Source organism: Symphalangus syndactylus, chromosome 3, assembly GCF_028878055.3.
Source record: "Symphalangus syndactylus isolate Jambi chromosome 3, NHGRI_mSymSyn1-v2.1_pri, whole genome shotgun sequence".
Taxonomy (NCBI): domain Eukaryota; kingdom Metazoa; phylum Chordata; class Mammalia; order Primates; family Hylobatidae; genus Symphalangus; species Symphalangus syndactylus.
The window spans coordinates 48,827,864-48,841,486 of NC_072425.2; the positions used below are offsets into that span (position 1 = coordinate 48,827,864).

Genomic DNA, 13,623 nt, shown 5'->3' on the forward strand with positions numbered 1-13,623 from the left:
TAAAATATATATATATGTATATATATATATATTTAAGTAGTGGAGTGTGGTAGCACAGTCCTGTCATCCCAGCTACATGAAAGGCTGAAATGGAGGATCGATTGAGCCCAGGAGGTCGAGGCTACAGTGAGCCATGACTGGGTCACAGCACTCCAGCCTGGGCGACAGAGCAAGACCCTGTCTCAAAAACAAAACATAAAACAAAAACAAACAAACAAAAAACCCAATGTCTCCCCAGAAGAGAAAACTTCTCTGACCACTATGTCATGGTGTCAATGCCCCTCAGCCCCCATGGCCATCTCCTTTGTTAAGTCCCACCTGTCTCAGCCTGGCTTGATGTTCTATAGTTATTAATATGAAGTTGGTTCTTGTTTTCCCTGTGTAAGGTCCTTGAGGGCAGGGACATTTTCTGACTTGTTAATTTCTTTTTTCTGGGGCCTAACACAGGCACATAGATGTTCCTCAATACGTTTTTGTTGAGTTGATTTTTACCTCCCAGCCATACCATGAATGGTGACATCTCACCAGGAACACGTTTTAATCCTATGAATTTGGCTGTGAGAGAAGTTCAGAGGACACATTTAAAGATACATTGTTTTATTTTAATTGTGGTCAGTTGGCTTTTCTCAGACTACCATAAAGTCACATTTATCTTAATCTCTTTGCTTTTTTTTTTCTCTTTCTCTTCCCCTGGTTTTCTATGGCTCTAGTTCTGTGTTTTAAACATTTCAAGGTATGGAAAAGTTGAGATTTTTTTTTTTAACTACGAAGAGAGAAGTCATGTATGGAGGCTCATGCCTGTTTCTCTCTTCCAAGAAAAGAAAAAGAAAAAAGGAAAAAGAGAGAAACAAGATAAGGCACGAGAAATATCCGAATGACCCCCCAGATGGCTCTGAGCTGGACAGTCTCAGCTGGAGAGGGCAGCAGCTGCCTGATGTCCTGACTACAGGTGCCCAGGGCCCTGCCCCAACCCTCGCAGGGCAGGAATGTTAGTGCCAAAGGTGTCTCTGAGGTCATATAACCTAAACTCTAAACATTTTGTGTTCTTTCAGAGTGGAAACGATCTGTCAGGTTAGGAAAGAAAGAAAGTGAAATAAAACAAAATGGAATGGAGTAGAGAGGAAAGAAAAGGAGAAAAAGACAGTAGACAGGAGGGAAGTACAGGAAAAGGGAAGAAAAGAAGGGAAAAGAAACCATAAAAGGTATACCTGGATGATTCTGCCTCTGGGGGAGAAAATTAATTTCTTGAGATTACAAGGCTGTTTCGTTGTAGGTCAGGCTCCCAAATTTAAGTTTTCTGACTTTCTATTGGATATTAAATGTCCTTTAATAGATAAAATGATCATTGACATCTACATGCCCAATAGAGTTAGATATTTATTACCGTTCTCCGTGTTCAAGTGAATTTTTCTAGCATTACTCATTTCAATGAGCAATTTCTGTCTTGGTCTGTGCCCTCTACACGTGGGCATCAGTGGCTCCACAGCCAAGAAGGCAGCAGATGGTGAAGGCCGGGTCAGTGGGCTGCACCCAGGCCCTTCAGCAAGTTAAGAGGGCAGGCCAGGGGTCCTGGCATACATCTCCCTCCAGTCTGTCTTTTTGCACCTGGGTGAACAGAAATGGATTAATAATACTCTTTGGTTCTTGACATACTCTCCCCGTTGGTCCATGCACGCCCTTCTACGGTTTCTATGGAGATTTTTTTTTTTTAATAATTATATCAACTTCCATGGACTCACCAGGCAACCTGGAAACCAGAACCCTGACAATACTGTGCCTCCATTGGCAAGGTGCCCCTATCCTGGCCCCTACCTCCCTAAACCCGGAACTGGAGGGAGTCCCTTTCCTGGGTCTCGTGATGCTTTTTCCCTTTGCTTTTAAACTCTTGTCCTTTTTGAAATAGATGACATTCCTCCCTGTGTTCTCAAAAGGCATGTTGTTTAGTTTGGGTTGCTTTTAGCTGTGTACAGAGGTATCATGCTGGAGGTAATTTTTTGGTACTTGCTCAGAAGGAGGAACTGGCCTTGCAGGGGACCAAATCCTTCCGCATCCCTAGGTAGAGAGAGAGCCCCGCCACCATTCCCTGGATCTGGCCCTGAGCTGACCCAGCGGCGTGAGGAGGGCTGCCTTCCACGCCACCCTCTGCAGAGGGGAGCTGACGGCGCCAGAACACACGGGCCTCTGCCAGGGTCTGCTTTTGCTAGGATTCCCCACCTGTGCTCCAGGCAGAGCTTCCCGCCACCCACTTTGCAAGCCTGCTCGCTCCCCCACCTGTACAAACACAGGGCTTCCTGTCACCACGTGGCCTAGCAGCGCAAGGCCGCGGATGGGGAGCTTCGAGTTTTTAGTTTCCTAATGAGAATGATTGTAGACCTGGAAAACAGCTGTTATCCCAGGGGCCACGACACAGCGTAATTCAATTGCGTCTTTATGATTTCTGTCTTGTCCTTTGCAATTTCCCACAAACCTGAAACATGTTTGGCTACTCACTTTCCATCTCACCGCGATCACAAGACTTAGCACTCAGGGAGCCTCTTACAGCATGGAATGGTTTTTACTCCCTAAGTCCCAAGTGGGAAGTAATAGGATATGGACTTACTCATGCTGTCGTGGTACAATGTAAGGACGCTGAGTCTGCAAGGATAGCTCAGTTCCAAATAGGGTCCCTCCCACGTCCTCTGTCACCGCTATTATTAACCTTTTTTTTTTTTTTTTTTAAAGAGGCTGATATGTCATAGTAGAAAGAACATGGACTTCGAAGTCAAGACAAAAAAATGAGTTCCAGTCCCACTTGTGCCTTTACCAGTTATGTGGTCTTGGACCTTGCCTGCTCTTAGTTTCCTGGTCTGTAAGATGGAGCCGGATACCGACTTCATAGGGCACGATGAAGATGAACGGAGACAAGATGGGAAACAGCGTGGTTCGCACAGCCTGTAGATCATGGGTAGCCTTAGCGCAGACTGCCAGCTCCTCACCCTGCCTCGCAACAATCCGAACACTCCCACTATCTCTCCATTCTGATCCATCGTACACCATGGTCAGATGACTCATCCCAAAGCAGCGTCTTGTATATATCACATTTCCTTCCCTCCCCAACCAAACCACACCCCTAAACAACAACAGAAACCCTCCGAGGTTTCCCAATGCCTTCAAGATGTGCGAATCCTTTAAGTTGGCAGTGATGCTCAACCGAAATTTAGAGCCCATTTACCGCCTCACAGGGGCCATTATTACTCCTATACCTGAATCCGCTGCGCTACACAAACTCATTGCTCTCTGAGTGTGCCAGATTCATGCCAGGCCCGTCTTTTCCCCTGTTCCCCACGTTCATGCCGCTCCCCTTGCAGGGACAGCTTGCCCCTCCTTGGCATTTTATCTTTTCTTTGAAATGCGGATAAAGTCCCATTTCCTCCTCTCCCATCCCATTGGCTATTTAATGTATCCCACCTTGCTTTGTTGTTAGTGACCTGTGTATGCAGCCAGCAGCGCCTGGCATAGGCTCTGTAGAAGATGTTCAGAAACGTGAGGTAATGACTGCAGGTATAAAAGCACAAATTTAGAAATGCCTTTGAAACCAACTGGAATTCAACTCATAACAATTTTCTCCCATGCAATTTTGAAATATCAATAGCCAGACTAAAATTATCAAGCTTTGAGTTTGTGTATTGCTGTGTCTGTGTGTGTGTGTGTGTGTGTGTGTGTTTGTGTGTGTGTGTTTAGGGAGCTGCATTTAGTGGTTTAGCTTCACTTTATTCAGCTCCAAGTGGGAAATAACTATCTTCACTTCCTTCTCCTGCTACTCTCAGCTGATAAGCTCTCATCAGACCACACTGATTGTTCAAGCAACCAAAATCATACTGGAATTTAGGAAAGATAATTGAAGAGAAGATAAGGTTGACAATTGTTGACCAGTTTCCTCTCTTTAACTTTTCTCCCAGACTCCCTGCATAGTTTAATCTTCTGTATTTTGTGTGTCTTTTTGCTAAAGCAGCTTAGCCTGTAATTTCATCCAAAGCCTTCTAATGCTGTCCCAGAGCCACTTGAAGGCATTGGGAAACCTCAGAGAGTTTCCGTTGTTGTTTAGGGGTGTTGTTTAGCATGTAATAAAATACGCCAAAGAAAGTGGTCTTCTCAGAGCCCCCTGGAAGCTGGGGGGTGCTCTGGCTATGTTGGCAGTGAAGGACATTGAGGAAGGGGGCTCTGTTTAAGCTCTAAACTTGGCTGTTTAGATTCCAGGCATTCTTGATAAGTTATACCTAAACCAGTACTTGGACAAGGACCAAAAGATTATGCATCAGTGCCGTACCCAAGATATTTGAGGATTCTGTCAAATTGAAGATTGACTAGTGTCCATGTGCAATGATGTAGTCAAGAGAATATTTAATTGAAGCAATTAAACAGTAATATCTTGAATTCATGTTTTTGAAAAGGCTGTTAACTGGTGTCCATTTTTCTGCCTACCAGGAAGAGTTTGAAGTTTGAAATCCCAGAATGAGGAAATTCATCCAGCTTGGAGGCTTCCAATCCCTTCATTGTGCAGAAGGTTGCTAATGCTCTCAGGAGAAGCCCTTCACCAAGAGAATACTTCCACGTAGAGTCCTCTCCGTTGAGACTAAGGAAACATGCTGTGTCATGTAGCCACAGCAGCCTTTGCAGCTGTTGAAGGCAGCAAGACTTGCATGGCAATCAGAAGACACAGAACCAAGACTCATGTCCAGTTATAAGATGGCAGATGGGACACACACACATCAGGCTTAGTGAGCAGCCAATCCAGAGGGAATCATACTCAGCCCTAGGGGCTGGGCACAGTGGCTCTCACCTGTAATCCCAGCACTTTGGGAGGCCAAGGCGGACGGATCACCTGAGGTCAGGAGTTCGAGACCAGCCTGACCAACATGAAGAAATCCTATCTCTACTAAAAATACAAAATTAGCTGGCATGGTGGTGCATGCCTGTAATCCCACGTTACTCGGGAGGCTGAGGCAGGAAAATCACTCGAACCCGGGAGGCAGAGGTTGTGGTGAGCTGAGATTGTGCCATTGCACTCCAGCCTGGGCAACAAGAGTGAAACTCCGTCTCAAAAACAAAACAAAACAAAAAAAAGGCCCTAGGAAGATTTCTTCAAACAGATGAAACTAATGATATCCCCAGTGTGTTTGAATATATTGAGAGATCACACCATAGGGACACTGTTTAGGGTTGAATTAATAGCAAGCGAATGGGATGCTAAGCAAATGTAAAGAATAAAAGTTCAAAGGGAAAACAAAATGTTATTCAAGAAAGTAAAAACATCCATCATAACTTTTCTTTTTTTTGAGACAGAGTCTTGCTCTGTCGCCCAAACTGGAGTGCAGTGACATGATCGCAGCTCACTGCAAGCTCCGCCTTCTGGGTTCACGCCATTCTCCTGCCTCAGCCTCCCGAGTAGCTGGGACTACAGGTGCCTGCCACCATGCCTGGCTAATTTTTTGTGTTTTTAGTAGAGACGGGGTTTCATTGTGTTAGCCAGGATGGTCTCGATCTCGTGACCTTGTAATCTGCCCGCCTTGGCCTCCCAAAGTGCTGGGATTACAGGCGTGAGCCACTGCACCTGGCTCACACACTGTTTTATATACCTATTGCAGTATCATGATTGTATAAATACTAAATATCTATTGATCTATCCAAAATTACAACATAAGTATTTTTGGAAGATGGAGGAGTGGGTGCTGAGTGTGCATGGGAGAAGGGAGGCTGAGGTGAAGGTGGGAGAGGAGACAGTGAAATATTCATCTTCCAAATTGGAAACTCAAATAGATAATGCCTAAACATGAAATATCAATAGAAACATAATATTTAAACATATGGTGGTGCTTCTGGGAAAAAGAAAAGAGGATAGGGAAAACTGTTTGTTTGTATGTTTGTTTGTTTAAACAAGCAATATGGATGAAATTACAGGCTAAGCTGCTTTAGCAAAAAGACACCTAAATACAGAAGCTTAAATGAGATAGGTGTAAGTTTCTCTTGTTTGATATGATCTCAAGAGAAGCAATCTGGGTTGGAAGGTCATCTTTATGATCCTCAAAACGTAGCTTCCACCTGTGGGACTGAGGCAGCCATTCTAGTTTTTGTCTTCCCAGCCAGAGAGAAGGAGGACAGGGTCAGGAGAGCACATGTGCATAAATGATAGGAACATGCCCCAGAAGGGCCACACATCCATTGGTCAGGATGTGGGCACACGGATCACAGCTGCATGGGAGGCTGGGAAGCATAGGGTCTAGCTGTTAGCCATGTGCTCAGCTAAGACACTGGAGCCCTGATATTAAAGAAGGTAAGGATTGATGCTAGTGCTCAACCAGCAGTCTCTGTCACATCAGCTTTGCAGAATCATTTGATTCTTTCAACTAGGTGCATATACAACTTCAATACAAATGAAAGCTAAATATAAGACATGGTTCTTAAAGATCATCTTTTGAACAATTGAGGACGCAATCAAAACCTAGACACCAGGGTCCTGAAGCAGAATGCAGGCATCCTCAGAAGAGGTGGTGCTGACGGACTGGAGTCCAGAGGGTCCACACCTGCTTGGTGCCATACCTTGTGTCCCTCCAGATCAGGATGCTCCCAGCAACTTTTCCAGGATGGTTATACTGCACATGCTGCAAAGATGAGCAGGCATCCCTGCAAGCCTATGGTTTCAGAGTAAATGGTTCCAAAAGAAGGCATGAAGCAGATCCATAGATGGAGATTAGTGCATAGGAGGTTTATTGGGGAGTATTCTTGGGATCAACATCTGTGAGCCATGGAAAAGAAGCAGGATTGAGCAGAGAAGAAAGTGGGTGTTCTGGAGCTGAGATCAACCTTCAGAAGTGTTGTGACAAGTGGGCCCAGTATTGGTGAGTCTTTCAATGTGACTGCTCCAGGAACTCACAACCTGGGGGTGTAATCTCAGGTGAAGTTGTTGTCTTCAGCCTGGGCAATTCTGGAGAGGCCTGACTAGTGAGGCCTGCCCCAGCAGAACTCCTGGCAGCTCGGGGAACACATTTTTCATTCCTGAGATGTTGCTTCACAGCGTCTGCTCTGTGTGGATCCAAGGAGCTGCCTCTGGGTCTCTGGGAAATCAGTCGTTCGAATTTGGATTCCAGCGTGTGGCTCTTACATTTCTTTTTAGGAGAAATCCAATAGTGGTGCTCTCATTATGATGATAGAGGGGCTGGGGGGTGCCAGGGGCCCAGCAGGGAAGTGGCAGGAGTGCAGCAGCATACTGTGTAACCCGGGCTAGGTTTTTACTCAAGGTGGCTTAGGACAGCTTTTGAAGATTACAGGGAGAAGGACCTAAAATATAGGCAAACCAGATGATAACTACCCTGCTTTCATCTGTGCCTCAGGGTGATTAGTCAGCATTTGTTGGTTAACATGTCAAGAACCCTGTGATTTTGTCAAATATATATTTGGTCTTTGACTCCATTTTCTGACATACAACTCCTAAAATCCTTATAATCTCCAAAATGATAGTGTCTCTTTGTATGCTTATGAGTTGACTGGTGGCCGACAGCCTCTATTCAGGACAGGGACTGGTCACAGGAAAGACCAAGGCAGCATTAGAGGGTTGGGACTCTCAGCCCCCTACTCCCACCTCCAGGAACCAGAGAGGGTGGAAAGGTTGTTGACCACCAATGGCCAATGATGTAATCAATCCTGCCTACAGAATGAAGCCTCCATAAAAACCCAAAAGGACAGGGTTTGGAGAGCTTCTTCATAGCTGAACACATGGAGCTTCCTAGAAGGTGGCACACCCGGACCTCTCCACGAAACCTCTCCATGGAAGCTCCCTGCCCTTTCCCCCATATCTCCCTCTAAGCATCTCTTCATCTATATCCTTTGTAATACCCTTTATAATAAACCAGTAAAACTAAGTTTCCCTGAGTTCTGTGAGCCACTCTAGTAAATTAATCAAACCCAAAGAGGGGGTGGTGGGAGCCCCAATTTGAAGTCAGTTGGGCAGATGTTCCAGAGGCCCCAACTTGTGAATGGTGTCTGGAAGGGAAATCAGTTTAGAGTACTGAGCCCTTAACCTGTGGGATCTGAGACCATCTACAGGTAGATAGCCTTTGAATTTTTTTTTTTTTTTTTTTGAGACAGAGTTTCACTCTGTCGTCCAAGCTGGAGTGCAGTGGCTTGATCTCGGCTCACTGCAACCTCTGCTTTCCAGGTTCAAGCGATTCTCCTGCCTCAGCCTCCCAAGTAGCAGGGATTACAGGTGCATGCCATCACACCTGGCTAAGTTTTGTATTTTTTAGTAGAGATAGAGTTTCTCCATGTTGGCTAGGCTAGTCTCACACTCCTAGCCCCAAGGAATCCTCCCCCAAAGTGTTGGGATTACAGGCATGAGCCACTGCACCAGGCCGGAATTGAATTGAATTAGACACCCAGCTGGTGTCCACTGCTTGGTGTCTGGGGAAACCCCCCACATTTTGTCACTGAAGTCTTCTGTGTTCATTATTATTATTATTATTATTATTATTATTATTATTATTATTATTATTTTACGTAAGAGCAGAGGAAAACTGTGTGAGTTTAAGTATTTGACTCATAAACCCTAATCTTACATTTAGGTTCCAGAATGGCCCAAGGCAAAGGTTTTAAATAGTCTTTCTCCATCTGCCCTAGAGGGTTTATTTGTTATCACAGGGGTTGTTAGAAGGAAATTTTCACTGGAGAAATGAGTGATGCTAAGGCATGTAGTTGGCTGAAGAGACTTCCACTGGCACCTCCTCCCTTGATCTGGCAAACCCAGCAGCTGGCCACCTTTGGAGTGACAGAATCTCTCTTTATGGATAGAATTCTGTCTTATGGTCCCCACCTAATGGAGAGCCGCCTATGTCATCTCTGTCACCTACTCTGATGTTAAAATTTTGTTGTGACCACAACAAAGTAAATATTTCCTGCAAGATGCTTTCCAAAGTACCTAAAAAGACAAGAGAATGAGAGGAGGAGGTTGCATGACTATTTTTGTACTTACCTCCCAATAAATGTTCATGTGTATGAGGCAGAATTTGGTCTGAGACTTGCTTTCATTTAAAAACAAGTCCTAGTGAGGTGGTGGGAGGGAAAGGACCTAGACCTTCACCACCTTCTAACTGCTAGAGGCTACCAATATTTTTCAAAAGAGCCTGATATTTGTGAATGGCTAAATAAGCCCAGAGATTAAGAAAGTAAATGATGCCTCATATTATTGCTGGTTACATGTTCCAACAATCTGAACAGTAAAGATACCTGAAAAAAATGATTATCAACACATTGGTTTAGTGCAGTGATTGATCATACAAAATAAATGATCCAGCTGTAGAAATTGGGAATATGATATATGATCATGATAGCAAGGCAAACCTAACCTGATTATTCTAGATATTCCTTTGTCATTTACATGGTGTCTGCCACTGGACTTGGCTTTGGGCAGGCTCAGGCTCTAGAAGAGTCTTTTATGCCCCAAATGATCTGTGGCACGGCTGTGGACAATCCCTGGGTTTAACTCCTATGTGTGAAAAATCTAGAGGATTCTAGTGGCAGAACATACAGAAAAGTAAATCCAAAATCTAATCTTGCTTTGATTTATGTGGTTGGAAGCAGGGAGGTTTGGGAAATGCAGTCAGACAAAAATCATCCCATCTAAATATTAAATTCAAGAGAATTAAAAGGAGACAGAGAATAGAAACTACTGTCAATATGTTGCGAATCTGACAACTCTGGGATTAGACATGATTTTCCCGTGTTCCCACACACAAACCCTCCATTCAGGCCAGGCCTTTGCTCTTTCTATCCCCAAGAGGTTGCCCACCAATTTACACCTTGGCTCATGAAACCTAGGTTGCCCTCCTCCATTCACAAACTCTCACCACCCTTCAGCTATCCCATCCTCATATAAAAAAAATGCCTCCCCGACTCCTGTTAGCCACTGTTTATCCCTTCCTGTAAACTCTCTTAACTTCACCACTTACATATTTCATACTTTTTCTTCTTGAGATTCTAAGTCCCACGAACATTTACTGGGGGGGAACTTGTAGTCCTGTGAGACCATGGACAGTCCTCATCTGTCCATGATTAGACATGATTAGTGAACAATCCTATACTGGGAAAACACATGCTTAAATGGGACAATACTGAAGTATCATTTGCTTTATTCTAGACTTCTTCCCTTAATCTGCATTTGTTTCTGGGCAAAAGACCAGAATGGCCCAAGGCAAAGGTTTTAAATAGTTCCCAGGAAGCCACATTCAGACTGCAAAGGCATCCTACTGAAGGGGCCATGGTGTTCAGAAAGGTAGGTGTCCTCTGGGTCTTGCCCTGACCCCAAGCACAAGCTCTTTCTCCTTCCGGAGTCCCTGCCGGGTCTCTGCTCAGACATGGTCTGCCCGGCAGCTGTCAGGCTGGGAGCTGGAGGGCAGGCAGGCAATGGGTGGAAATCAGGGGAACATTTCTTTTCAAAAAGTGCTGTTTGAAGGCAGAAACCAGCTTGTGCACCTTTCCTAAGGATTCAGGATGAGGATGTTGGGATTTGGGAAGATAGAAAGATCTAAGTCAAAAGCCATTTGAATAAGGTGGAAATATCTTTCTTCTGAAAGGAGGCTAAACATAGAGACATACCCCCAAAGACATGAGAAAATGAGAGTCTTTATACTTGGTGAAAATAAGAAATGAAAGATGATGGAAAGATGAATGCAGATTATCTTCCAGCTTGCTCTTTTGAAGATGCTCATCTAAAAATAAGATCATGTGGAGGAGAAATGACATATCTGGTGCTGACAACAACCCTACTGGGACCAGGAGATGTGGAGCAAAATGTATTCAGAAAGAGACTTTGCTCTGGAAATCATTGCTCACTGCCCTGCTGCCAAGGTCACAGAGAGCCGGAGCTTTGCTGCTGCAAAGCTGTTTACATACAAGGATACACAGGAACGAAAGGTCATGGGAGGTACTTGAGCCTGGAGTCTCCAAAGTCAAAAGACAATAAACACACCAACTTTCAGGGCTTTTAACAAGCACAATCAGGCCAAACAAATTCTCACTTTGGATGTAGATCCACAACATCTTGCAGCAGATGGAAATAGGACTGGGGCAAGAGTTGGTACAAACAGAAATACTAAGTTTATCACGACCAAAATAGGCAATGGAGGGTTAAAGCCTGAAACCTACTTCAAATATATCTGAACTGGTGTTCAAACTAAGCTAGCATTGAAGAGAGGGATAAAATTCAAGAGCAAGTTTCCAAAGAGACTCATAAGAACCCAGAGAGAGGAAAATCTTTTTCAGAAAATTCATAACAGTTAATGAGTCGCCATTCTGATGTAATGGAGAGAACTTCAGTAATATGACCAGTGATGGAGTTGGTGTGAAATGCATAGACTCTCCACTATGACCTGACCGGGTATTTCCTCAGCAAATATTTGGGTATATTTAATTGAAATGCATTTGTGGCAAAAGTCAACTCCTACAAAAAAATTTGTTAAAATATTCTTCCTGGAAGTTGTCTCCCAAAGTGACTCACATCAAGTAGTCTGAATAAATATGGTGAGACTTGGCACCCCCTGAGGCATCATTTGCTAGGAAGAAAATGCTTTTAAATATCCTAGAACTCTTGGAAAACTTACAGAACCCTTGGCCTCATGCAAGCGCATTGTCCCTGTCCAACACACTCCCACATCCTCTTTTCCCTCACCATCAGGCATGAAAGTCCTTCCTAAGTTGCAAACGCAAATCTGACTGACTGGCTTCCTTCTTACAGACCAACCACAGCCACTTGTCTTTGAAATTCAACTTCAAGGAAGATAGAAAAGTCTATTTTTAATCAGAGAAAAACCTCAAATTGAGTGAGAATTACTGCCTAGGCCCTGTTGAATACTGACTAGAACCACTTTTAAGATGATCATTAATTTTATGGAGTGATATACACCAGAATGAACTTCTAGCCTGCTTTATAATCAATCAGTTAATCAACAAGTCTGAGTGGAGCCTGTATGCTTTGCGTTATCTGCAGTGCGGCCTGAAGTTATGGGAGAAAAAAATGTCACTGTGTATTGCTTGAATGCTCAGGGCTGTGTTCAACTAATTTTTAACCATTGAATCAAAATGATCAGGTAGAGGGCAGGAAATGTAGAATGGCTTGAACAACTACCTCATGAAAGGAAAACATCCAGTATGCGTTTGTAATGCAGCATCTTTAAATGTCTCTTTTGGCAGTATTTCTTTACAAATGTGGCAAAGCATGATATCTTTGAGTAAATCTTTAAACTTCACAAAAGTTTCTGAAAAAAATATGTAAAATCAAAGAAAAACACTTGGAAATAAATTCTGTCTATAGTTTATGCACATTTATTTTATGTATTTTCTCCTGAAATCATTATGCGTCAACATTTTTTGAAATTTCTCTCTCTTAGCCTTGTAAAAGCCCTAATTCTAGTTTATCACACTTTGAAACAACTTTCTTTCCTTTTTTTTGAGACAGAGTCTCACTCTGTTGCTCAGACTGGAGTGCAGTGGCATGATCTAGGCTCACTGCAAGCTCCACCTCCCGGGTTCACGCCATTCTCTTGCCTCAGCCTCCCAAGTAGCTGAGACTACAGGCGCCCACCACCACGCCCGACTAATTTTTTGTATTTTTAGTAGAGACAGGGTTTCACTGTGTTAGCTAGGATGGTCTCAATCTCCTGACCTCGTCATCCACCTGCCTCGGCCTCCCAAAGTGCTGGGATTACAGGTGTGAGCCACCGCACCCGGCCCCGAAACAACTTTCTATACCCAAACTCAACTGGATCCCAGAGCCAGCCTATTTCACATATCAAATTGAAAGAGTTCTTGCATGAGTGTCATTTCTATTAGACTAGAAGAGCTTACAATTTACAATTTATAAGTTATTTTAAAGAAACAAATTTTGAAATTTAACCCCCTTGTTGTTTTTGTTAGGACTGTATTCTCATAATTGCACTTGCAAAAATAACATTTGCTAGTGTTTCTTCATGCTTAAAACTATAACAAACATACTAATGTCTCATACTCCCACCACCTAGATAACTTTGATAACATGCCTTAAATATTTATTCCCTTGCATGACAAAAAATTCAAGAAGTACAGAAAGTTGTAAAATGAAAAGTAATGTTGTACTCATCTGGTCATTGTCACTCTGATTATTAACAGTTTTTTAGAGCTCTTTCAGAAAACAGTTTTCTTATATACCAACATGCATGCACACACACATATATACATACATATTTTCTATTTCTTTTTATACAGAAGATCATGCAATCAGTACCTATAGTGCCTCATCTGCCTCATTTTCACATAAGATGTCTTGAAGAACTTCCCATGTTAGCACAAATAGACCAATTTCATTCTTTTTAACAGCTGCATACAAGGATACACAGGAACAAGACACCCAATTCTGTCAGATGCTAAATATATCCAACATAGTGGCTACAGTATATCTCAATAGCTCTTTACAAATAGACATATAAGTAGTTTCCAGTTGTTTTTACAATTAAAAAATGCTAAATGAAGATCCTTTTATAGCTTGACTTTTTTAAAAGTAAGTTTATTAGTCAATTAAATTCCTAAAAGTGGAATTTGGAATTGCTTATTTTCTAGAGAAGG

At 43.1% G+C, this 13,623-nt stretch overlaps 1 long non-coding RNA gene across 2 annotated transcripts in view; it reads left to right on the forward strand.

The window, feature by feature from the left end:
* The window catches only part of LOC134736295 (uncharacterized), a 67,978-nt gene extending 55,637 nt beyond the window's left edge, over positions 1–12,341 (forward strand). The window contains exons 2-3 of one of the 2 annotated variants that reach the window (XR_010120211.1): positions 2,722–3,037; positions 4,465–12,341. This is a non-coding gene — a long non-coding RNA (uncharacterized lncRNA). The remainder of the gene's footprint in view (positions 1–2,721; positions 3,038–4,464) is intronic. The other variant, XR_010120212.1, reaches the window with a different exon arrangement.
* Positions 12,342–13,623: the final 1,282 nt, after the last annotated feature.